Source organism: Scyliorhinus torazame, chromosome 19 (genome assembly GCF_047496885.1).
Source record: "Scyliorhinus torazame isolate Kashiwa2021f chromosome 19, sScyTor2.1, whole genome shotgun sequence".
NCBI lineage: Eukaryota > Metazoa > Chordata > Chondrichthyes > Carcharhiniformes > Scyliorhinidae > Scyliorhinus > Scyliorhinus torazame.
Window position 1 is genome coordinate 67,527,797 of NC_092725.1, and position 24,211 is coordinate 67,552,007.

Here is a 24,211-nt window from a genome sequence, read left to right on the forward strand (position 1 = left end):
GTTCCTGAGTGCATTGTTTAGCAGCAGTTTGCCAGCTTAAAATGCAAGATGTCATTATAAAGTGAAGGGTTTGAAACTTCTGTTACTTCATAATAATCTTTATTATTGTCACTAGTAGGCTTACATTAACTGCAATGAAGTTAATGAAAATCCCCTAGTCGCCACATTCCGGCGCCTCTTCGGGTACAATGAGGGAGAATTCAGAATGTCCAAATTATCTAACAAGCACGTCTTTTGGGACTTGTGGGAAGAAATCAGAGCACCCTGAGGAAACCCATGCAGCCACGGGGAGAACTTGCAGGCTCCACACAGACAGTGACCCAAGCTGGGAATGGAACCTGGAACCCTGGTGCTGTGGAGCAACAGTGCTAACCACTGTGCTACCATGCTGCCCAAATTACTGCAAATAATCACTTGTCACAAGTAGGCTTCAATGAAGTTACTGTGAAAAGCCCATAGCCGCCACATTCCGGTGCCTGTTCGGGGAGGCCAGTACGAGAATTGAACCCACGCTGCTGGCATTGGTCTGCATTACAAGCAGCTGTTTAGCCCACCGTGTTAAACCAGCCCCTCGTGAATGTTCTGAGATGCAGAGTTGCAAAACGTGTCTAATGTGCATGGAAATGTTATTCTTACATATACCACACTATATAAGAGCATAGTCTTGTCATGCCAGGTTTGGGAGAAATGATGCATTGAGCACACTTTTTGCATGTCCAAATTTGCATGTGTTCATGAAATGAGTTTGTTTGAATCACCCTTTCCCCTCTAGCTATGCACCAATACCATATGCCTTAACTCATCTTTACCCAGTCCTGTTATGGCCAAATATTCCTCCAGTGTATCCATTCCTCAAGACTTCCATGCCCAAGTCCCAGTGGATACTCTTATCTTTCCTCTCCATTCAGCTTACTGACTGCCCACTGACCCCAACCTCCTGAATTGTCCTACTTTTTGAACATCCACTAGAGTACTGCAAATGGCTCTCCATTTGTGTGCCTGCCATTGGTGAGGATTCAGGGGTTTCTTTTCCCACCCACTCATGTACTATCTTGTTTATCCAGATTGATCCCAGGCGTTCAAGCTTATTTATCTACTGAAGCAGTTAAGTATTGCGCTGCTGCTTGCCTTGTATGCTTCATATCTCCCCGTAGACTTGTGTTTTTGGGCTTTCTAGGATGTGAAAGCAGAGAGCTGCCAAGAGTGAAGAGAAATAGGAGTAGACCATATAGCCCTGGAACCTGCTCTATTTAATAAGATCATGGCCTACTTTCAATTGCAACTCAATTTTCCCACCCAATTCCTTTACCCCTTGGTTCCTGTGGCAATAGTGGTGAAAAGGAACATTGGGAGAAAGAGGGGATGTGACACTTGGTAGTGATGAGGAAGTTTAGGGTTTGTGGGGAGAAAAGAGTAAAGCAAGTAATTGGAGGGAGAGACTTTGCACACCTGTACTGTAATGCTGAAGAAGGGCAAGGCAAAAGTGAGGTGTGTTTTGAAGGGAAAGAGTAGAAGTTAGCTAATTTAAGGAGGAAACAGTACCCAATGGTGGGCTGATGGAGTTGTTTGTTATTACAGGAGGGGAGGTAGGTTATTTTTGATCCGCAAAGGACGAGAGGACACGCTGGATAGTGGGGTTAAAACAGCAATCCGATCAGCCCTGATCTTATTGAATCGAAGAGCAGGCTCAAAGGGCTAACTGGCCTACTCCTATTTCTTATGATCTTATGTTGAAGAAACCTTGATAAGTTTCAGTATTATAAACTGCTGATATAGGCTTGTGGGTGGATCATGAGTACAGTGGCAATGGCATCAATCACAAAGACTGGATGATGTTGACCATTGGCTGTTCGTACTGCTGTAACAATCCAGGGTTGGTGAATGCTTTATTACACTGCTAACTTGAACCTGTCAATAGACTTTGAGGTCTGCTGGTGAACCACTTCTCAGTGTCCAACCTCTATCTCAGTCTTGTTGGTACAGTATTGATATAGGTGTTTCAGTGAAGTAACCCCCTGAGATGTTGTTATTGGGGACTCGGCAATGATGATGCCACTGAAGATCGTGAGTTTTTTCTTGTCTTTCTCTTGTTTGATCTGGTTATTACTGAATTACTTATACGGTGTGAATGTTGTGTTTCACTGTCAAGGAATGGGTTTTTTGAAGAGTTGTGAATGGAGCTAAACACTGAAAACATCAGCAAATGGCTTCATGTCTAACCTTTATAACAATGGAAAGTGATTGCAGCTAAAAATGGTTGGGCTCTTGCCCTGGAAATGGCTCCCTAAACCTCTCCCACTACTGTACCCAAAGAAGTAACTGGTCCATTCTTTCCACAGTTGCCCGATCTGTTCCATTACCTCAGTGCTTTCCTTGCTGAATTCCTGTCCTTTAACTCTCTGTAAAGTTCAAATTGTTCAAAATCCAGCTGCTGGAAACTCCCATCTGCTAACACATTGAATTAAAAATAATCTTTGTCTTCAAATCCCTCTAGAATCTTTGTCTCTTTTATTCCCATACCTATATCTCTGCAACCTCCTCCAGCAGAAATCCCATCCTGCGGACATTGGTTTTAAAATTAAAATAAAAATCTTTTGGATAGTCTTCGCTTTGATAATGGCTTTATTTTTTTGGCTCATTTCTTTGGAACTTCTTCACTAAACTCTTCCACTTTACTCCAGGGCCCACTCCTTCCTTGTTCATAAGTCGCTGAAAGCTAACATGCAGGTGTGCAAGAAATTAGGACGGTGAATAGTATGCTGGCCTTCATTGCAAGAGGATTTGGGTACAGGAGTAAATAATTCTTGCTGCAGTTGTATAGAACATTGGTAAGACCGCAGCTGGAGTATTGTGTATAGTTTTGGGTTCCTTCCTTGAAGAAGGATATCCATAGAGGGAGTGCAATGAAAGTTCAGACTGATTCCTGGGATGGCAGGATTGACCTATGAGGAGAGATTGAGGAGACTTCACTGTATTCTCTTAAGAGTTTCGAAGAATGAGAGTGTACAGAATTCTTACAGCACTCAACAGGGTAGATGCAGGAAGGTTGATGAGTCTAGAACCAGGGGACACAGTCTCAGAATAAGAGACAAGTTATTGAGGACTGTGAGAAGGAGGAATTTCTTCACTGGTGAATCTTTGTAATTCTCTGCCCCAGAAAACTGTGAAGACTCATTCATTGTGTATGTTCAAGGCAGCAATCAATACATTTTCAGATATTAAACCTATCCAGGGGTATTGGGATAGTGTGGGAAAATTACATTGAGGTAGAAGATTAATATGATCTAGTTGGTGGAGCAGGTTCAAGGGGCCGAATGGCCTATTCCTTCTCCTGTGTTCTTGCTGCTCTTTGTCCCTCACAGGACCAGTGGAACTAAGTCTAGGTAAGTCTTTGCTTTTAAAAGCAAATTCAAAACCCATTTCAGCATGGGCCAGATAGGCAACTCTCACTCTGTGGCTTGACACTGTTCTTTGACCTTGCTTCCCTTTTGACCTGTGCCACCATCCCCAACCGTCCCATCTCACTCTACTGGAATGAATTTGGAATATTTTCTGTTAAAATGCTAGATAAATCAACTTTAGAATTGAGCATAATCATTACTACTAGCTTATCGTGGCATGCACAATAACATTCATAGAAAGGACTGCACAGTTTAATTCAATAAATCTTTAATTGTGTTGGAGTCTCTGATGTTAGAGTCTCTGATGTTCTATTCATTATCTTTTTAAAATGCCAATTGATATGTTGTATTGCATGCAGGGAAGTCAAAAGCAAATGTAGAAATGACCCTAAATATAGTTGGATAGTGAGGAGATAATTGGAAACGGTGGGGAGAGTAGTGGGGAGATTGAGCGGAGCCATATAGGGATGCTGTTGGATGTGGAGGAACTGCTGACAAGGGTGCATTAGTTGTCAGACATACATTTGCACTAAAGCTGTTTGCTATTCTTCATCCAGAACCCCCAGTTGCCTTCTTTGGAGGAGAAGATTTTTTTGTGTTGTGGGTTTCTGAACCCCTCAACGGGTGGGTGAGAATGAGGCCCTTGAATCAGCCACCTGAGGGGAGCAAGTCAGTTGATGAAGAAAATCTTTAATTTATTTTATCAAAGTTATGAATAGCATTTATGAGGCTGACAAAATTAAGCTCCTCACCTCATCCTTCTCAAACTGTCTGCTACCTTTGTCACAGTTAATCATCCTGTACTCATCCAATGCCACTCCACCTTTATCTAACTGGATGGGGCTGCATTTGCCTGTTTCCAATCTTATCTATCTATTTGCAGCCAAGGCATCATCTGTAATTGTTCCTCTTCTCACTCCCGCACGATTACCTCCAGGATCTATCCATGCTGCCATATGTATGCTGAGGATACTGAGCTCTACTTCTACATCCCTCTTGATCCCCTCCACAACACTTCTGCCAGTCTGCTTGTGCATCATCCAAAAATCTGTCTGTGTACTACTTTGCATCAGGTCCTGTTCACCCATTATCCCATGCTGGCTGACTACATTGGCTCCTGGTTGAGCATTACCTCAGTTTTAAAGTTCTCATCCTTGTTTGCAAATCTCTCCATGACCTCACTCCTCCCAATGTCTGTAACCCCCTTCAACCCTGCATCTGAGTTTTATCTGTACTCCATTTATTTTGGTCTTGTGAGCATCCCCAATTTTAATAATTCCACCAGCTACCATGGCCCTAAGCTTAGAATTCTCTCCAACCCATTCCCCTGTTTGAGAAACCTTTGGTCACCTGTGTTAATGTTTCCTTCTGTGACTCGGTGTCATTTTTGTTTGTAACGTTCCTGTGAAGTGCCTGGAACGTTTTTACGTTAACTATGCAAATGCAAGTTGTTGCTCTCTCTTGATTGCCAACTTATTTTGCACAGGTGGGGGAGAGTTGCTTTCCTCCCAGCACAGCCACACTTGAGGTTTGTTCATATTAGTTAAGGTACCCTGCAAGTGAGAATCACTCAGCTGGTAACAGCAGGGTTGGGATACCCGGGTTTTCCGTATGTGCTGGTGCTTGGATGTGGCGACCTACTGCTCCCCGGACCTGGAATACCTGACCATGAAGTGCCGCCCATACTATCTTCCACATGAGTGCACTTTAGCCATTATCACCGCAGTCTATATTCCATCTCAGGCAGAAGTGAAGAAGGTGCTGGGCAAACTGTACACCGTTCTAAACAACTACGAAACAGAACACCCGGAGGCCTTGTTCATCGTGGCTGGGGACTTCAACAAGGCCAACTTCAAAAGTGTACTGCCAAAATTCCACAAGCACATCTCCTGTCCCACCAGGGGCGACAACACTTTGACCACTGCTACTCAAAAATCAAGGGTGCCTACCGTTCCATCCCCCGACTGCACTTTGGGAAATCAGACCATAAGGCGGTGCTCCTTCTCCCGGCATACAAACAAACTCCTGCGGGAGAATCCAGCTAAGAAGGTCATGCAGTGCTGGTCCGAGGAAACAGCAGAGCCCCTACTTGACTGCTTAGAGACAGTGGACTGGTCCATATTTAAGAACTCAGTGACCAACTTAAATGAGTATGCCACCACCATCACAGACTTCATCAGCAAATGTGCGGACGATTGCATGCCAAAGAAAACAGTACGTATGTTCCCCAACCGGAACCATGGCTCAATCGTGAGATTGACTCCCTACTGAAGGACAGGTCTGAGGCATTCAAGTCAGGCGATCCTGACCTATACAAGAAATCCAGGTATGACCTCCGCAAAGCCATCCAAGATGCCAAGAAAGAATATCAGACCAAGCGAGAGTCACAGACTCGCGTTATAGACTCTCGGCGATTATGGCAAGGCCTAAACAACATAACGGGCTACAACGCGAAGCCGAGCAGTATCTCCAGCAGCAGCGCACCCCTCCCCGATGAACTCAATGCATTCTATGCTGGTTTGAGCAGGAAACCAACGATCCACTGTTTAGTGCCTCAACAGCCCATAACACACCCATACCCACCATCACAGCTTCCGAAGTCAGATCGGCCTTCCTGAAAGTGAACCCTCGGAAAGCGACGGGTCCGGACGGGATCCCTGGTTGTGCACTCAGAGCCTGTGCGGACCAGCTGGCAGATGTGTTCGCAGACATCTCTAATCTGTCCCTACTCTGCTCTGAGGTCCTCACCTGCTTCAAGAAGACCACCATCATACCGATGCCAAAGAAGAACCAGGCACCGTGCCTCAATGACTACCGTCCGGTGACCCTGACTTCATAAGACCATAAGAGATAGGAGCGGAAGTAAAGCCATTCGGCCCATAGAGTCCACTCCACCATTCAATCATGGCTGATTTCAACTCCATTTACCCGCTCTCTTCTCCATAGCCCTTAATTCCTCGAGAAATCAAGAATTTATCAACTTCTGTCTTAAAGACACTCAACGTCACGGCCTCCACCGCCCTCTGTGGCAATGAATTCCACAGACCCACCACTCTCTGGCTGAAGAAATTTCTCCTCATCTCTGTTCTAAAGTGACTCCCTTTTATTCTAAGGCTGTGCCCCCGGGTCCTAGTCTCCCCTGCTAATGGAAACAACTTCCCTACATCCACCCCATCTAAGCCATTCATTATCTTGTAAATTTCTATTAGATCTCCTCTCGACCTCCTCAACTCCAATGAATATAATCCCAGGATCCTCAGACGTTCATCGTATGTTAGGCCTACCATTCCTGGGATCATCCGTGTGAATCTCTGCTGGACCCGCTCCAGTGCCGGTATGTCCTTCCTGAGGTGTGGGGCCCAAAATTGCTCACAGTATTCTAAATGGGGCCTAACTAATGCTTTATAAAGCTTCAGAAGTACATCCCTGCTTTTATATTCCAAGCCTCTTGAGATAAATGACAACATTGCATTTGCTTTCTTAATTACGGACTCAACCTGCAAGTTTACATTTAGAGAATCCTGGACTAGGACTCCCAAGTCCCTTTGCACTTCAGCATTATGAATTTGTCACCATTTAGAAAATAGTCCATGCCTCTATTCTTTTTTCCAAAGTGCAAGACCTCGCATTTGCCCACGTTGAATTTCATCAGCCATTTCTTGGACCACTCTCCTAAACTGTCTAAATCTTTCTGCAGCCTCCCCACCTCCTCCATACTACCTGCCCCTCCACCTATCTTTATATCATCGGCAAACTTAGCCAGAATGCCCCCAGTCCCGTCATCTAGATCGTTAATATCTAAGGAGAACAGCTGTGGCCCCAACACTGAACCCTGCGGGACACCACTCGTCACAGGTTGCCATTCCGAAAAAGAACCTTTTATCTCTGCCTTCTGCCTGACAGCCAATCGTCAATCCATGTTGGTACCTTGCCTCGAATACCATGGGCCCTTATTTTACTCAGCAGTCTCCCATGAGGCACCTTATCAAAGGCCTTTTGGAAGTCAAGATAGATAACATCCATTGGCTCTCCTTGGTCTAACCTATTTGTTATCTCTTCAAAGAACTCAACAGGTTTGTCAGGCACGACCTCCCCTTACTAAATCCATGCTGACTTGTCCTAATCTGACCCTGCACTTCCAAAAATTTAGAAATCTCATCCTTAACAATGGATTCTAGAATCTTGCCAACAACCGAGGTTAGGCTAATTGGCCCATAATTTTCCATCTTTTTCCTTGTTCCCTTCTTGAACAGGGGGGTTACAACAGCGATTTTCCAATCCTCTGGGACTTTCCCTGACTCCAGTGACTTTTGAAAGATCATAACTAACGCCTCCACTATTTCTTCAGCTATCTCCTTTAGAACTCTAGGATGTAGCCCATCTGGGCCCGGAGATTTATCAATTTTTAGACCTTTTAGTTTCTCTAGCACTTTCTCCTTTGTGATGGCTACCATATTCAACTCTGCCCCCTGACTCTCCGGAATTGTTGGGATATTACTCATGTCTTCGACTGTGAAGACTGACGCAAAGTACTTATTTAGTTCCTCAGCTATTTCCTTGTCTCCCATCACAAAATTACCAGCGTCATTTTGGAGCGGCCCAATGTCAACTTTTGCCTCCCGTTTGTTTTTAATCTATTTAAAGAAACTTTTACTATCATTCCTAATGTTACTAGCTAGCCTACCTTCATATTTGATCCTCTATTTCCTTATTTCTCTCTTTTGTTATCCTCTGTTTGTTTTTGTAGCCTTCCCAATCTTCTGACTTCCCACTACTCTTTGCCACATTATAGGCTTTCTCTTTTGCTTTAATGCATTCCCTAACTTCCTTTGTCAGACATGGCTGCCTAATCACCCCCTCTGATAACCTTTCTTTTCTTTGGGATGAACCTCTGTACTGTGTCCTCAATTACTCCCAGAAACTCCTGCCATTGCTGTTCTACTGTCTTTCCCACTAGGCTCTGCTCCCAGTCGATTTTCGTCAGTTCCTCCCTCATGCCCCTGTAGTTACCTTTATTTAACTGTAACACCTTTACATCTGATTCTACCTTCTTTCTTTCAAATTGGAGATTGAATTCGACCATATGATGATCACTGCCTCCTAAGTGCTCCCTTACTTCAGTCGTAATGAAGTGCTTCGAGAGGTTGGTCATGAAGCGCATCACCTCCATACTCCCAGAATGCCTTGATCCACTGCAATTCGCATACCGCCGCAACAGCAGATGCCATCTCCCTGGCCCTACACGCCTCCCTAGAGTATCTCGACAGCAAGGACTCCTTCATCAGACTCCTATTTATTGACTCCAGCTCTGCCTTCAGCATCATAGTCCCAGCCAAGCTCATATCAAAGCTCCAAAATCTAGGACTTGGCTCCTCACTCTGCAACTGGATCCTCGACTTTCTGACCCACAGACCACAATCAGTAAGAATAAACAACACCTCCTCCACAATAGTCCTCAATAACGGGGCCCCGCAAGGCTGCGTACTTAGCCCTCTACTATACTCCCTGTACACACACGACTGCGTGGCAAAATTTGGTTCCAACTCCATCTACAAGTTTTCTGACGATACGATCATAGTGGGCCGGATCTCGAATAACGACGAGTCCGAATAAAGGAGGGAGATAGAGAACCTAGTGGAGTGGTGCAGCAACAACAATTTATTCCTCAATGCTAGCAAAACTAAAGAGCTGGTCATTGACTTCAGGAAGCAAAGTACTGTACACACCCCTGTCAGCATCAACGGGGCCGAGGTGGAGATGGTTAGCAGTTTCAAATTCCTAGGGTAACACATCTCCAAAAATCTGTCCTGGACCACGCACGCCGACGCTACCAGCAAGAAAGCACAAAAGCACCTATACTTCCTCAGGAAACTAAGGAAATTTGGCATGTCCATATTAACTCTTACCAACTTTTACAGATGCACCATAGAAAGCATGCTATCTGGCTGCATCACAGCCATGGCAACTGCTCGGCCCAAGACCGCAAGAAACTTCAGAGAGTAGTGAACACAGCCCAGTCCATCACACAAACCTGCCTCCCATCCATTGACTCCATCTACACCTCCTGCTGCCTGGGGAAAGCGGGCAGCACAATCAAAGACCCCTCCCACCCAGCTTACTCACTTTTCCAACTTCTTCCATCGGGCAAGAGATTCAAAAGTCTGAGAACACGCACGAACAGACTCAAAAACAGCTTCTTCCCCGCTATTACCAGACTCCTAAACGACCCTCTTATGGACTGACTTCATTAGCCCTTCCCCCCTGTATGCTTCACTCGATGCCGGTGTTTATGTAGTTACATTGTGTACCTTGTGTTGTCCTATTATGTATCTTTTATTTCCTTTTCTTTTCATATACTTAATGATCTGTTGAGCTGCTCGCAAAAAAATTACTTTTCACTGTACCTTGGTATACGTGGCAATAAACCAAATGCAAATGTGTCCTATCATTAAAGTTTCAGGTTGGAAGATTGAAGGGGCATTGGGTTGCTATGAAATGAGAACCGTACCTTTAGCTATGCTGGGATGTCCAAGTAGACTTTGGTTGCGTGTGGCAAAGTAAAATGTTCTTGAGGTAGCTAGCAGTCACGCAACTGCTTTTATCATCTGTTTTACCTAATGTTAGAGTGTTGTGTTTAAAATAGAAATAGTAGCTCCACCTACAGATATGACTGCTAAACTGTGAGTATTCCAGCTTTCCTTCTTTGAACAAAAGTATGCGCATTGGGATTTTCAGTGCATCTTTAAATTGCTTTCCTGCAGCCCATACATCCTTTTCTAATATAATACATTAGGACTTTTACATCAAATATAATTACATGATGTAATTTTTTTATCACGTGGTGTTGTAGCGTTACAATTGAAACTGTATTCACGGCTTCCTGGCACAAATGTCAATCATCTTGTCTTGTTAAACACACTTTTATTGTCCTTTAAACCTGTAATAGTTTTCTGGTTTTTCACTTTCCTATCCAGAGCTGATCACTTCCCTGTCCAGAGCTGATCAGTAAACAAGATTTTCTGTAGTACTTTGTTCCTAATTAGCCATTTATCTTGTTTCTCTATGTCGCTCTTCATTGGCCATGTTCATGATGACTGACTCAACTAATTGCACGGCCCCTTATGTTTTACTGTTTTCTTGGCCAGTACTTGTTGCTGCAATGCTTCTTGCCTGCCATCCTCTACACCCCTTGAGAGCTCTATTAACAAATTCTCCTGTCTCTGATCAGATGTTATGTCCACCAAGCCAGGAGAGCCAGTGGTTTAGTGGTATTGTCATTCAGCAACCCAGGGTTTGGAGACCTGGCTTCAGACGGTCACATTTGAATCCAATAAAAATCTGGAATTAAAAGTATAACGATGACCATGAAACTGTTGTAAAAATCCATCTAGTTCACTAGTCTGTCATCCTTAATGTTCTGTCCTGCATGTGACTCCAGATCCACAACAATATGGTTTACTCCTAAATGCACACTGAAGTGGCCTAGGCAAGCCACTCGGTTATATTAAATAGTTATATTAAATTATATGAAATCGGCAAAAAAATAGATCTAGGCACCGGAAATGAAAACCCCAAATGCAACACAGTCGACCCTGCAAAGTCCAATTACTAACATCTGGGGGGAGGGGGGATCTCACAGGCTAGTCGAGCAACATAACTCATGAAATCATACCTTAATGTCCCAGCTACCACCATCACGTCCTTGGGTATGTCCTGTTCCACCGTCAGTATGGACACGGCAGAGATGTTGGCACAGTGGTATACGTGTGTGAGGGAGTTGTCTTGAGAATCCTCAACTCCAGACCCCATCAATTTTATGGTATTAGGTCAAACACACACATGCCACCTCAGCTGAGGAATCAGTACTCCTCCATGTTGAACACCACTTGGAGGAAGCCCTGAGGGTGGCGAGGGTGCAGAATGTACTCTGGCTGGGTGTGTCCTGGTAGCACCACTACAGACCGAGCAGGCTGAGTTCTAATGGACACAGCTGCTAGACTGGATCTGTGGCAGGTGGTGATGGAGCAAATGAGGGAAACGCATACTTCACATGTTAGACTTCATCCTCAACAATCTACCTGCTGCAGATGCATCTGTTCATGACTATATCGGTAGGAGTGACCACTGCGCAGTCCTTGTGGAGTCCCAAGTCCCGTCTTCAAATTGAGGACACCCGCCATCCTGTTGTGGTGCACTACCACTGTACTAAGAGGAATAGATCTTGAACAGATCTAACAACTCTATATTGGGCAAACATGAGGAGTTGTGGATCATCAACAGCAGCAGAATTGTACTCGACTACAATCTGTAACCTCCTGGCCTGGCATAGCCACCACTCTGCCATTACCACCAAGCCAGGGGGTCACCATCAGGCCAGAGAATCAACTCTGGTTCAATAAAAGTGCAGGAGGGCATTCAAGGAGCAACACCAGGAATACCTAAAAATGAAGTGTCAGCCTGGTAACATGACAGCTCAGAACTACTTGCATGTCAAGCAGCAAAAGAAGTAAGTGATTCCACAACCAATGGATCATATCTAAGCTCTGCAGTCCTGCCACATCCAGTCATAAACAACTCGCTGGAGGAGGAGTCTCCACAAATATCTCCATCTTCAATTATGGGAGAGCCCAGCATATAAAGATAAGAGTGTAGAATTTGCAACAATCTTCAGCTAGAAGGGTCAAGTGCATGATCCATTTCTGCCTCCTCCAGAGGTCCCCAGCGTCACAGATGTCAGTCTTCAGCCAATTTGATTTACACCATGTGATATCACTAAGTTGCTGAAGGCATTGGATATTGCAACGGCTTTAGGACGTGACAATATTCTGGCACTAGTACTGGAGACTTGTCGTCCAGAACATGCCACACCACTAGCCAAGCTATTCCCGTACAGCTACAACATTGATGTTGCCTAGTGATTGTAGAAATTATACAGGTATGTCCCATACATACAAAACAGGTCACATCCATCCTGGCCAATTACTGCCCTGTCCGTCTACTCTTGATCATCAGTATGGAAGTAGTCATCAACAATGCTATCAAGCGGTGCATGTTTAGCAATAACCTGATCCCTGATGCTTAGTTTGGGTCTGCCAGGGCCACTTGGCTCCTGACCTCATTGCAGCCTTGGTTCAAACATGGACAAAAGAGCTTAGAAGCCTTGGTTCAAACATGGACAAAAGAGCTTAGAAGTGAGGTCAGAGTGACTGCCCATAACATCAAGACAGAGTTTGACGGATTGTGGTATCAAGAAGCCCTAGCAAAACAAGTCAATGGGAATCTGGAAAATCTTTCTGCTGGTTGGAGTCAGACCTTGCACAAAGGAAGATATTTGTTGGAGGTCAATCCTCTCGGTTCCAGGATATCACTGCAGGAGTTCCTCGGGGTAGTATCCTAGGCCCAACCATCTTCAGCTTCTTCATCAATGAATGACCTTTCATATAATCTAAGGTCAGAAGTGGGAAGATCACTGATTGTGAAATGCAGCAAACACATAGGCACATCACCTGGAAGTTCCGCACAATACTCCCCATCCTGATGTTGAAATGTATTGCCATTTCTTCACAGACACTGCATCGAATTTCTGGAACTCCCTCCCTAATATTGTGGGTGTACTTGCGCCTCATGGAGTGCAGCAGTTCAAGAAGGTTGCTTACCACCACCTTTTGTCGGGCAAATTAAGGATGGGCAATAAATGCTGGCCTAGCCAGCAACGCCCATATCCCATAAATGAATTTTTAAAAATTCAGTCATAGAATGGCTGAATCAGCTGCCAGGGACTTGCATGGTGCAGAACATTGTGATGTCCTGCCAGCTATTCTGCCATCTGCATAAAATATGCACTTAGCTGGCAGAATACATTTGAATATAACTTTACGAAGTCTTACAACACCAGGTTAAAGTCCAACAGGTTTGTTTCGATGTCACTAGCTTTTGGAGCGCTGCTCCTTCCTCAGGTGAATGAAGAGGTCTGTTCCAGAAACACATATATAGACAAATTCAAAGATGCCAGACAATGCTTGGAATGCGAGCATTAGCAGGTGATTAAATCTTTACAGATCCAGAGATGGGGTAACCCCAGGTTAAAGAGGTGTGAATTGTACCAAGCCAGGACAGTTGGTAGGATTTCGCAGGCCAGATGGTGGGGGATGAATGTAATGCGACATGAATCCCAGGTCCCGGTTGAGGCCGCACTCCTGTGTGCGGAACTTGGCTATAAGTTTCTGTTCGGCGATTCTGCGTTGTCGCGGGTCCTGAAGGCCGCCTTGGAGAACGCTTACCCGGAGATCAGAGGCTGAATGCCCTTGACTGCTGAAGTGTTCCCCGACTGGAAGGGAACATTCCTGCCTGGTGATTGTTGCGCGATGTCCGTTCATTCGTTGTCGCAGCGTCTGCATGGTCTCGCCAATGTACCATGCTTCGGGACATCCTTTCCTGCAGCGTATGAGGTAGACAACGTTGGCCGAGTCGCACAAGTATGTACCGCGTACCTGGTGGGTGGTGTTCTCACGTGTAATAGTGGTATCCATGTCGATGATCTGGCACGTCTTGCAGAGATTGCCATGACAGGGTTGTGTGGTGTCGAGGTCACTGTTCTGAAGACTGGGTAGTTTGCTGCAAACAATGGTTCGTTTGAGGTTGCGCGGTTGTTTGAAGGCAAGTAGTGGGGGTGTGGGGATGACCTTGGCAAGATGTTCATCGTCATCAATGACGTGTTGAAGGCTGTGAAGAAGATGACGTAGTTTCTCCGCTCCGGGGAAGTACTGGACGACGAAGGGTATTCTGTCGGATGTGTCCCATGTTTGTCTTCTGAGGAGGTCGGTCCGGTTTTTCACTGTGGCGCGTTGGAACTGTCGATCGATGAGTCGAGTGCCATATCCCATTCGTACGAGGGCATCTTTCAACGTCTGTAGATGTCTGTTACGCTCCTCCTCGTCTGAGCAGATCCTGTGTATACGGAGCGCTTGTCCATAGGGGATGGCTTCTTTAATGTGTTTAGGGTGGAAGCTGGAGAAGTGGAGCATCATGAGGTTATCCGTGGGTTTGCGGTAAAGCGAAGTGCTGAGGTGACCGTCCTTGATGGAGACAAGTGTGTCCAAGAATGCAACTGATTTTGGAGAGTAGTCCATGGTGAGTCTGATGGTTGGATGGAACTTATTAATGTCATCGTGTAGTCGTTTCAGTGATTCTTCGCCGTGGGTCCAAAGGAAAAAAATGTCATCGATGTATCTGGTGTATAACATCGGTTGAAGGTCCTGTGCGGTGAGTAGGTCCTGTTCAAACTTGTGCATGAAGATGTTGGCGTATTGGGGTGCGAATCTGGTCCCCATGGCTGTTCCGTGCGTCTGGATGAAGAACTTGTTGTCGAAGGTGAAGACGTTGTGATCCAGAATGAAGCGGATGAGTTGCAGAATTGCGTCTGGAGATTGGCAGTTGTCGGTGTTGAGTACTGAGGCTGTTGCAGCAATGCCGTCGTCATGGGGGATGCTGGTGTAGAGTGCCGAGACGTCCATTGTGACGAGGAATGTACCTGGTTCAACTGGTACATGGGTGCTGAGTTTCTGTAGGAAGTCCATCGTGTCGCGAAACCAGCAGACAATGGGGGGGCCACTGTCGTACTGAACAGAACGGACTACTGCAAAGAAGTATACCGACAACTGAACAACCAAGAACACTACAGACAGTTACCCGCAGATCCGACCAAGGAACACATCCGCCAACTTAACAGACTGATCAAGACCTTGGATCCAGATCTTCAGAGCACCCTACGTGCTCTCATCCCACGTACTCCCCGCATTGGAGATCTCTACTGCCTCCCGAAAATACATAAGGCCAACACACCAGGCCGCCCTATCGTTTCAGGCAATGGGACCCTGTGTGAGAACCTCTCTGGCTACATCGAGGGCATCTTGAAACCCATCGTACAAGGTACACGCGACACGACGGACTTCCTACAGAAACTCAGCACCCATGGACCAGTTGAACCAGGTACATTCCTCGTCACAATGGACGTCTCGGCACTTTACACCAGCATCCCCCATGACGACGGCATTGCTGCAACAGCCTCAGTACTCAACACCGACAACTGCCAATCTCCAGACGCAATTCTGCAACTCATCCGCTTCATTCTGGATCACAACGTCTTCACCTTCGACAACAAGTTCTTCATCCAGACGCACGGAACAGCCATGGGGACCAAATTCGCACCCCAATACGTCAACATCTTCATGCACAAGTTTGAACAGGACCTACTCACCGCACAGGACCTTCAACCGATGTTATACACCAGATACATCGATGACATTTTTTTCCTTTGGACCCACGGCGAAGAATCACTGAAACGACTACACGATGACATTAATAAGTTCCATCCAACCATCAGACTCACCATGGACTACTCTCCAAAATCAGTTGCATTCTTGGACACACTTGTCTCCATCAAGGACGGTCACCTCAGCACTTCGCTTTACCGCAAACCCACGGATAACCTCATGATGCTCCACTTCTCCAGCTTCCACCCTAAACACATTAAAGAAGCCATCCCCTATGGACAAGCGCTCCGTATACACAGGATCTGCTCAGACGAGGAGGAGCGTAACAGACATCTACAGACGTTGAAAGATGCCCTCGTACGAATGGGATATGGCACTCGACTCATCGATCGACAGTTCCAACGCGCCACAGCGAAAAACCGGACCGACCGCCTCAGAAGACAAACATGGGACACATCCGACAGAATACCCTTCGTCGTCCAGTACTTCCCCGGAGCGGAGAAACTACGTCATCTTCTTCACAGCCTTCAACACGTCATTGATGACGATGAACATCTTGCCAAGGTCATTCCCACACCCCCACTACTTGCCTTCAAACAACCGCGCAACCTCAAACGAACCATTGTTTGCAGCAAACTACCCAGTCTTCAGAACAGTGACCTCGACACCACACAACCCTGTCATGGCAATCTCTGCAAGACGTGCCAGATCATCGACATGGATACCACTATTACACGTGAGAACACCACCCACCAGGTACGCGGTACATACTTGTGCGACTCGGCCAACGTTGTCTACCTCATACGCTGCAGGAAAGGATGTCCCGAAGCATGGTACATTGGCGAGACCATGCAGACGCTGCGACCACGAATGAACGGACATCGCGCAACAATCACCAGGCAGGAATGTTCCCTTCCAGTCGGGGAACACTTCAGCAGTCAAGGGCATTCAGCCTCTGATCTCCGGGTAAGCGTTCTCCAAGGCGGCCTTCAGGACCCGCGACAACGCAGAATCGCCGAGCAGAAACTTATAGCCAAGTTCCGCACACAGGAGTGCGGCCTCAACCGGGACCTGGGATTCATGTCGCATTACATTCATCCCCCACCACCTGGCCTGCGAAATCCTACCAACTGTCCTGGCTTGGTACAATTCACACCTCTTTAACCTGGGGTTACCCCATCTCTGGATCTGTAAAGATTTAATCACCTGCTAATGCTCACATTCCAAGCATTGTTTGGCATCTTTGAATTTGTCTATATATGTGTTTCTGGAACAGACCTCTTCATTCACCTGAGGAAGGAGCAGCGCTCCGAAAGCTAGTGACATCGAAACAAACCTGTTGGACTTTAACCTGGTGTTGTAAGACTTCGTACTGTGCTCACCCCAGTCCAACGCTGGCATCTCCACATCATGAATATAACTTTGGTATTGTAAAATGTCTTAATGGAGTTTATTCATACTTGTCAGCTTTTCTTCCAATAAAAAATCTTTACAGTAAGAAATTCACTTTTTCATAACCCTATTTTGGTTGTCAATTTAATGTCTCCTGAATAGTTGTATTGCAGAATTAAATAATTGTACAGATTATATATTTTACTGATGTTGCAAAACATGTTGCAGTAGCAATTTAAAAATAGAAACATTGTGAGAATTTAGGTTGTAATGTATTCTATTGTAGTAATTGAGATTTTCTGAAGTTTAATCACATTTTGTGCTGTCACTTAATCTATGAAAATTCCCTTAACTGAGAAACGTCGGTTTTAAAATTTAGTGAATGTACTGTAATTTCTGTTGTACAACATGCATTTACAGTTTGGAAGTTTCACCAGTTGATTTTTTGTAGGCATTTCTAAATTCAAATTGGTGCATTCTGCACATGTAAAATGAGCATATAAGATAGATTTTAGCATTTTCCCCCCATTTACTTTGATTATAAAGATGTACCATAATTGTTAGTGAAAATTCGCTCTAAGCCATACTGCATTGAAAACAGTATTTGACATTAGATTGTGGTGATTAGAGTGCATAGAATATTTTTGGCTTCCAAAAGCAGGGAAGCAAGTAGCAATGCAAAGTGATTCTAGAAGATTGGATTGGCTCTTGGTTTCCCTTCAGAGATAAAAGTGAGGGAAACCATTGGAAGAATACAGGAATATTTTTAGAGAAAGGGGATTGACAAATAATCAAAGCTTTAGAAGCTGAACCCCCAAGTAAAATGTTCTAATATATTAGCAATGGGTGACCAATGGGGATTTGAGATTCCTCTAGGATGGAAATAGGTTTGAATTGAAGATACGGTAATAATAAATGCCAGAAATGTCCGAAAGTATTCACTGAAGGAGCAACGTCCATACCATAGGAGGTTCTGTAACTAATTCTAAGCAGGATTCAGGAAAAATGTGAACATGTGCCTCTTTTCAGGAAGGATAAAATAAGCTGCAGCAACTATAGAATCATTAGTCATTCAGCAATTGAATCAAGAATGAAGTAATCATTACATACAATTAGGAATATCTGAGCATGGTGTAATGGGTAGCAGCTAACTTGGCTTGACAAGTAGATCCTGAATAATCTACTGCTTTATTTCACTCCAGAAATTGGTACAAATCTGGAAAGCCTTGAATAAACTCCTTCATGGAACATGTTGCTGCACAAGCATTGGATATCCTTTTTTAAAAATAAATTTGGCGTGCTCAATTGTTTCTTTTCCAATTAAGGGGCAATTTAGCATGACCAATCCACCTACCCTGCACATCTTTGGGTTGTGGGGGCGAAACCCACCAAATGGGGGGAAAATGTGCAAACTCCACACTGAGAGTGACCCAGAGCTAGGATCGAACCTGGGACCTCGGCGTCATGAGGCAGCAGTGCTAATCACTGCATCACCATGCTGCCCTAACCATTGGATATCCTGGGTAAACTAGTGATAGGGAAAGAAATTGGCTGAAGGAGATGAAGATGTTCTAAAGATGTGGAAAGCCATTTTAAATTAATCTGACTGATTGAATGCATTGGTGGTTTTACACCCCGCCCATTTGTTAATGAATAATATACTGACTGGAATGTAGAATTAATGAGCCTTCTGTTTGGGTTTTCTATTCAGCATGTTAAAATTATCACCTTGATTTCTGGCTGAGGAGTGCAGTGTCTAGTATTTCTGATCCACAAAAATGAGTAGCTTTGGAAAGACTTGTTGATATTGCTGAACTAATGAGTGGACTTGAATATCATCCATGGTCAAGGAATTACAGAATTCCTGGAATATACAGTAAAGTTGAGTGAGGCTGTCAGCACTCACCGTTAGTAAAGTGTAAAATTTCCAGTGATTGCACGTGAGCAGTTAAATGTGGAAATCAGGAAGTTGCTGTTACAGTTGCCCTACTCCTTGAATTTCGCTATAAACAGTATCTCATTGACTCTGCATTGAAACACATGGAACATTGTGAAGTTGCTGAGTTAGATGATAAATATGCAATTAAATGTGCTTAAAATAGTAGAACTTGTCCATTTCAATGTACGTTCATTTTAATGGTGTGATAAGTCTTAAATACGACCGAACGCTCTGACGCTAAAAATTAACTTTTATAGGTATCTCATTCCTTCAGATTTAGTTGTTACTTTACAATCTTTGCAAAGTGAACACAGTTTTAGTTAACTTTCCCATTTATTTCTTGCTTTAGTTACATCTTTCTTTCCCTCCCTTTCTTCACTTTCTGTATGCGATTTGGCATTAAACGTTCTTGGCGGCAAGGTGGTGCAGTGGTTAGCACCACTGCCTATGGCACTGAGGACCAGAGTTCGATCCTGGCCCCGGGTCACATTCTGTGCGGAGTTTGCACATTCTCCCCGTGTCTGTGTGGGTTTCACCCCCACAATCCAAAGATATGCAGGTTAGGTGGATTGGCCACAATAAATTGCCCCTTAATTGGAAAAAATAATTGGGTTCTCTAAATTTAACAAAAACAAGTAAACTTAAACGTTCTAACTTGCACATCCTGGTTCAGTTTCTACACTGCTCAGTCCCAGTTCTTCAATCTGATTTAGTTAAGGAATTAGACAATTGCTTGCCTTGTTAATACAAGTTGCAGAACTTCTTGTTGCAGGGTCAGCAACTTTTAAAAACTTTATAAGCCTTTTCAAAAATCCTTTTTTAAAAAACAAAACAAAAGCAAGAACTTTTCAGAGCCACAAAATGAAAATTCAGCATTTCTTTTTTTTTTAAATTTAGAGTACCCAATCATTTTCTTTTCCAATTAAGGGGAAATTTTAGCATGACCAATCCACCTAATCTGCATATCTTTGGGTTGTGGGGGGGGGGGGGTGAAATACACGCAGACATGGGGAGAATGTGTAAATTCCACATGGACAGTGACTCATGGCCGGGATTTGAACTCGGGTCCTCAGCACCACAGTCCCAGTGCTATCCACTGCGCCACATGCTGCCCTAAAATTGGGCATTTCTAACCCAAATACTTGGCAAATAATATGTATTAGTGTATCAATAGAAATTAATATAACAAATGGAACTGAGGTAATATTTTGGCTATTGATTCTCGAGATTTTTTCAAATAAGAAAGCTCCTAATGTCGCATTCAGGATGATTTACCATCTTGGCTCTATTGGAAACAATAACGGTTGCAACCATAAAATCTGTTTCTTGAACCAAAGGCTTTAACTAGAGATCATAGAATTTACAGTGCAGAAGGAGGCCATTCGGCCCATCGAGTCTGCACCGGCTCTTTGAAAGAGCACCCTACCCAATCCCACACCTCCACCCTATCCCCATAACCCAGTAACACCACCCAACACTAAGGGCAATTTTGGACACTAAGGGAAATTTTAGCATGACCAATCCACCTAGCCTGCACATCTTTGGACTGTGGGAGGAAACCGGAGCACCCGGAGAAAACCCACGCACATACTGGGAGAACGTGCAGACTCTGCACAGACAATGTACCAAGCCGGGAATCGAACCTGGGACCCTGGCGCTGTGAAGCAATTGTGCTAACCACCATGCTACCGTGCTGCCCATAATCATAATTTAGCTATACATTTGAACAGATTTGTTTAAAGCACAATATGTTTTCTGTTAAAATAGTCGTTGAAACTATATGCAAACATATCTCTTCCTTGACTTAACTTTATAATACTTTATTTTCATGTTAACATGTTAATGCGATCCAACTAGAAATGTTTGGGAGCTGCAAGTGAGAGGTTAAAGAACAACGTGCAGCTCCTGAGCTGCAGGTTGCAGCCTTCTGTTCTAATGTTCTAATGCAAAACTGTACAAAGTCTGTGTAAGTTGTCGCAAGCCGATAATGCTGCAAAATCCTTCCCAATATTTTGAAGTGGGCACATTAATAGTTGATTTAAAAATTGATTTGTGTGGTTTTGCATGTTGAAAGAAAAAAATGACTAACTTAAAGAATTACGTAGGTATACTTGGGACAAAGCATGGGGATCTGGGAGTGCCACTAAACTCAATTGCCTACATCAAGTGTCTGCTGCAGGTAATATTCTGGAAATGGAGTTTGGATCATAGCTGTTTCTGGTGCATAGTAATAACTAGTCTATTTAAAAATCCGCAGAAATTCAAACATCCCATTTGGTGCTGCAAGCTTTCCATAAAGGAGTATCACAGCATGCTTTTACTTTGAATATATAATTAATTTATCTCGGATCCTTTGAAAGAAATTCAGGCTTTAGATGTACCTCCTGACTACATGAAATTGAATTGGAGGTGCTCCACGGAGCCGATAATTCTTTTTGCTGCCACCCTGATGAAATTTGGGAGCCTTGCCCTATGCTTATGTTTCCAGATGTACCCATGTGTTACGGTGGTCCAGGTCTTAAAAGTTGCTAAGTTTACTTTTTAGATTAAAAAAAATTATGTTCAAAAGGAACACTTGCATACTGCTGTGAACATTTGAATGTTAATGAGGAATGTGCTAAAAACGGAATAACAGCTATTTATTTCTCATACGAGTACAGTTCCATGACCTTTCAGAAGGAGATATTTTTTGTGGGAGCCTTTACAGTGCTATTTGACCATGGAGCATATCACAACACCCCACAGGTTTTTTTAATGCAGTCTGTTCTTGTTCTGTTCAAATAGAAAAAGTTGAATTATCGGGTAGTCTAAATGAGTTACAGTTTCAATTTGAATTAACGGGTAATTTCAAAATGCAGGCAAAGTTCTTCTAAACAGTTTTTATGATATTTCTCTTAATGTCTGATAAGTATCTTTCATGTGGTTAACAATTGACTCAAAATGTGGTGTTTCAGTTCCTTTTCCTGACCACTGATCGTTAATCTTGAAACCATTGATGTGCTTTTCTGTGCATTTTATAGCTTATGGCATAATTGTGTCCGAGCACATTAAGAAATGTTCATAACCCTGTGGTTATGAAAAGGAAGTTGAGCATTGATCTCTAGGCCACTATTCTGTTCGGGAAACTTTCACTTCTGTGGTATTACTTAAAACATTTTTGGATAACTATAGAGAATACCCACCCAACGCACTCTGAGCAATATTTTTAACAATTATAGTTGGGCTGTACTCATTTATTTGAACATGGTACCTATCGTCAAGAATATTTAGGAAGAACATTATGCTGAATAAAAACAAAATCCAGATATAGCATCCTGATGATAAAGCTGCCTGGCTGTGACCCAAAACCATAACACAAATTGTATGTGTTGTAGTTGTGGTTTTATTTTGTGGAAAATCATAGAATCATAGCATTGAGAGTGCTGAAGGAGGCTATTCGGCCCATCAAGTCTGCACTAGCCCTTGGAAGGTGCACCCTACTTAAGCTCATGCCTCTACCCTATCCTTGTAACCCAGTAACCCCACCTAACCTTTTTGGACACTAAGGGGCAATTTATCATGGCCAATCCACCTATCCTGCACATCTTTGGACTGTGGGAGGAAACCAGAGCACCTAGAGGAAACCCATGCAGACACTGGGAGAAAGTGCAAACTCCACCCAGTCACCCAAGGCGTGAATTGTGCCTGGGTCCTTGGTGCTGTGAGGCAGCAGTGCTAACCACTGTCACCCTGCCACCTGACTACATATTCTCATTTTCTGTTTCATGTGGGAACGCAACATTGAAAAGTGATGGCAAATATCTTTTTCCTATGAATCATAAGACTTGCATTTGTATAGCACCTTTCACAACCACCAAATGTCACTAAACACTTAATCAATACATACATTTGAGGTGCAGTCACTGTTGTAATGTAGGAAATGCAGCAGCCAGTTTGTGTACAGCAAGCTCTCACAAACAGCAATACGAAGTACAGGAAATTGTTTTTTGATGAAGGAAAAAAATTGGAACAGGGCACGATAATTTCCCTACACCAAATCGTTCCATTCCTTATTTTGCATCTCCCTCAGAGGGTGGATGGGGTCTCTGTTTAACATCTCATCTAAATGATGGCATCTCTAACAATGCAGTACCCTTGGCAAAGCATTGGAAGTGTTTGCTTTAATTTTTGTGTTCAAGTCCTGGCTTGAACCTCAATATTGGTATACTTGACTCCATTGTGCCTAGAATATTATGTCATCGGCTTTACTGTAGATTTAGCTTGAATAATTTTATATTGACACTTAATGGCTGGAATGGGCGCTTAATAAAACTTAATCTTTAGTCAAAACATTTAGCAAGACTTGTGGTGCTTCTAAAGGTTTTGGGTTTCCCCTTTTAAAATGATCCTTGTCTGGCATTTATGGCACTTGTCGGCCCAAATCCGACGTTGAGATTCTGTTCAAGGCTAGTAGTATATACTTTGCCAGCATCACACCTGATCTTAGTTGGAGGGCAGTTGGTGGTTGGATTAATGATACTTTCCTGAGGAAACACCCCGGTTATGTACTGACTCTGCGATGATTAGTCTCTAACTTTGTTCTCAAGGGCAGCACGGTAGCATTGTGGATAGCACAATTGCTTCACAGCTCCAGGGTCCCAGGTTCGATTCCGGCTTGGGTCACTGACTGTGCGGAGTCTGCACGTCCTCCCCGTGTCTGCGTGGGTTTCCTCCGGGTGCTCCGGTTTCCTCCCACAATCCAAAGATGTGCAGGTTAGGTGAATTGGCCAATGATAAATTGCCCTTAATGTCCAAATTGCCCTTGGTGTTGGGTGAAGGTGTTGAGTTTGGGTAGGGTGCTCTTTCCAAGAGCCGGTGCAGACTCAAAGGGCCGAATGGCCTCCTTCTGCACTGTAAATTCAATGATAATCTATGATTAATCTAGGACAAAGGTTCGGCACAACATCGTGGGCCGAAGGGCCTGTTCTGTGCTGTATTTTCTATGTTCTATGTTCTAACTACCATGTTCATCTTTCTTTTGTGAAGAAGAGGTGCCCACAGGAACATATCAATGCATGATCAGCATAGATTAAAATGTTATCAGCAGAGAAGCAGCAAACTGAGGATGAAGGAGTAGGTCAGTTACTTGCCTAGAGGCAGGACAGTGGTGGAGGTAGAGGTAACTGAAGCCAGAGGAAAAATGGACTTCTCCCAAGTAGATTTTTTGT

General features: G+C 44.0%; 1 protein-coding gene across 2 annotated transcripts in view; it reads left to right on the forward strand.

Annotated features, from left to right (window-relative positions):
* Window positions 1-24,211, forward strand: part of LOC140396189 (actin nucleation-promoting factor WASL-like) — a 98,115-nt gene that overhangs the window by 1,135 nt on the left and 72,769 nt on the right. The window lies entirely within an intron of this gene.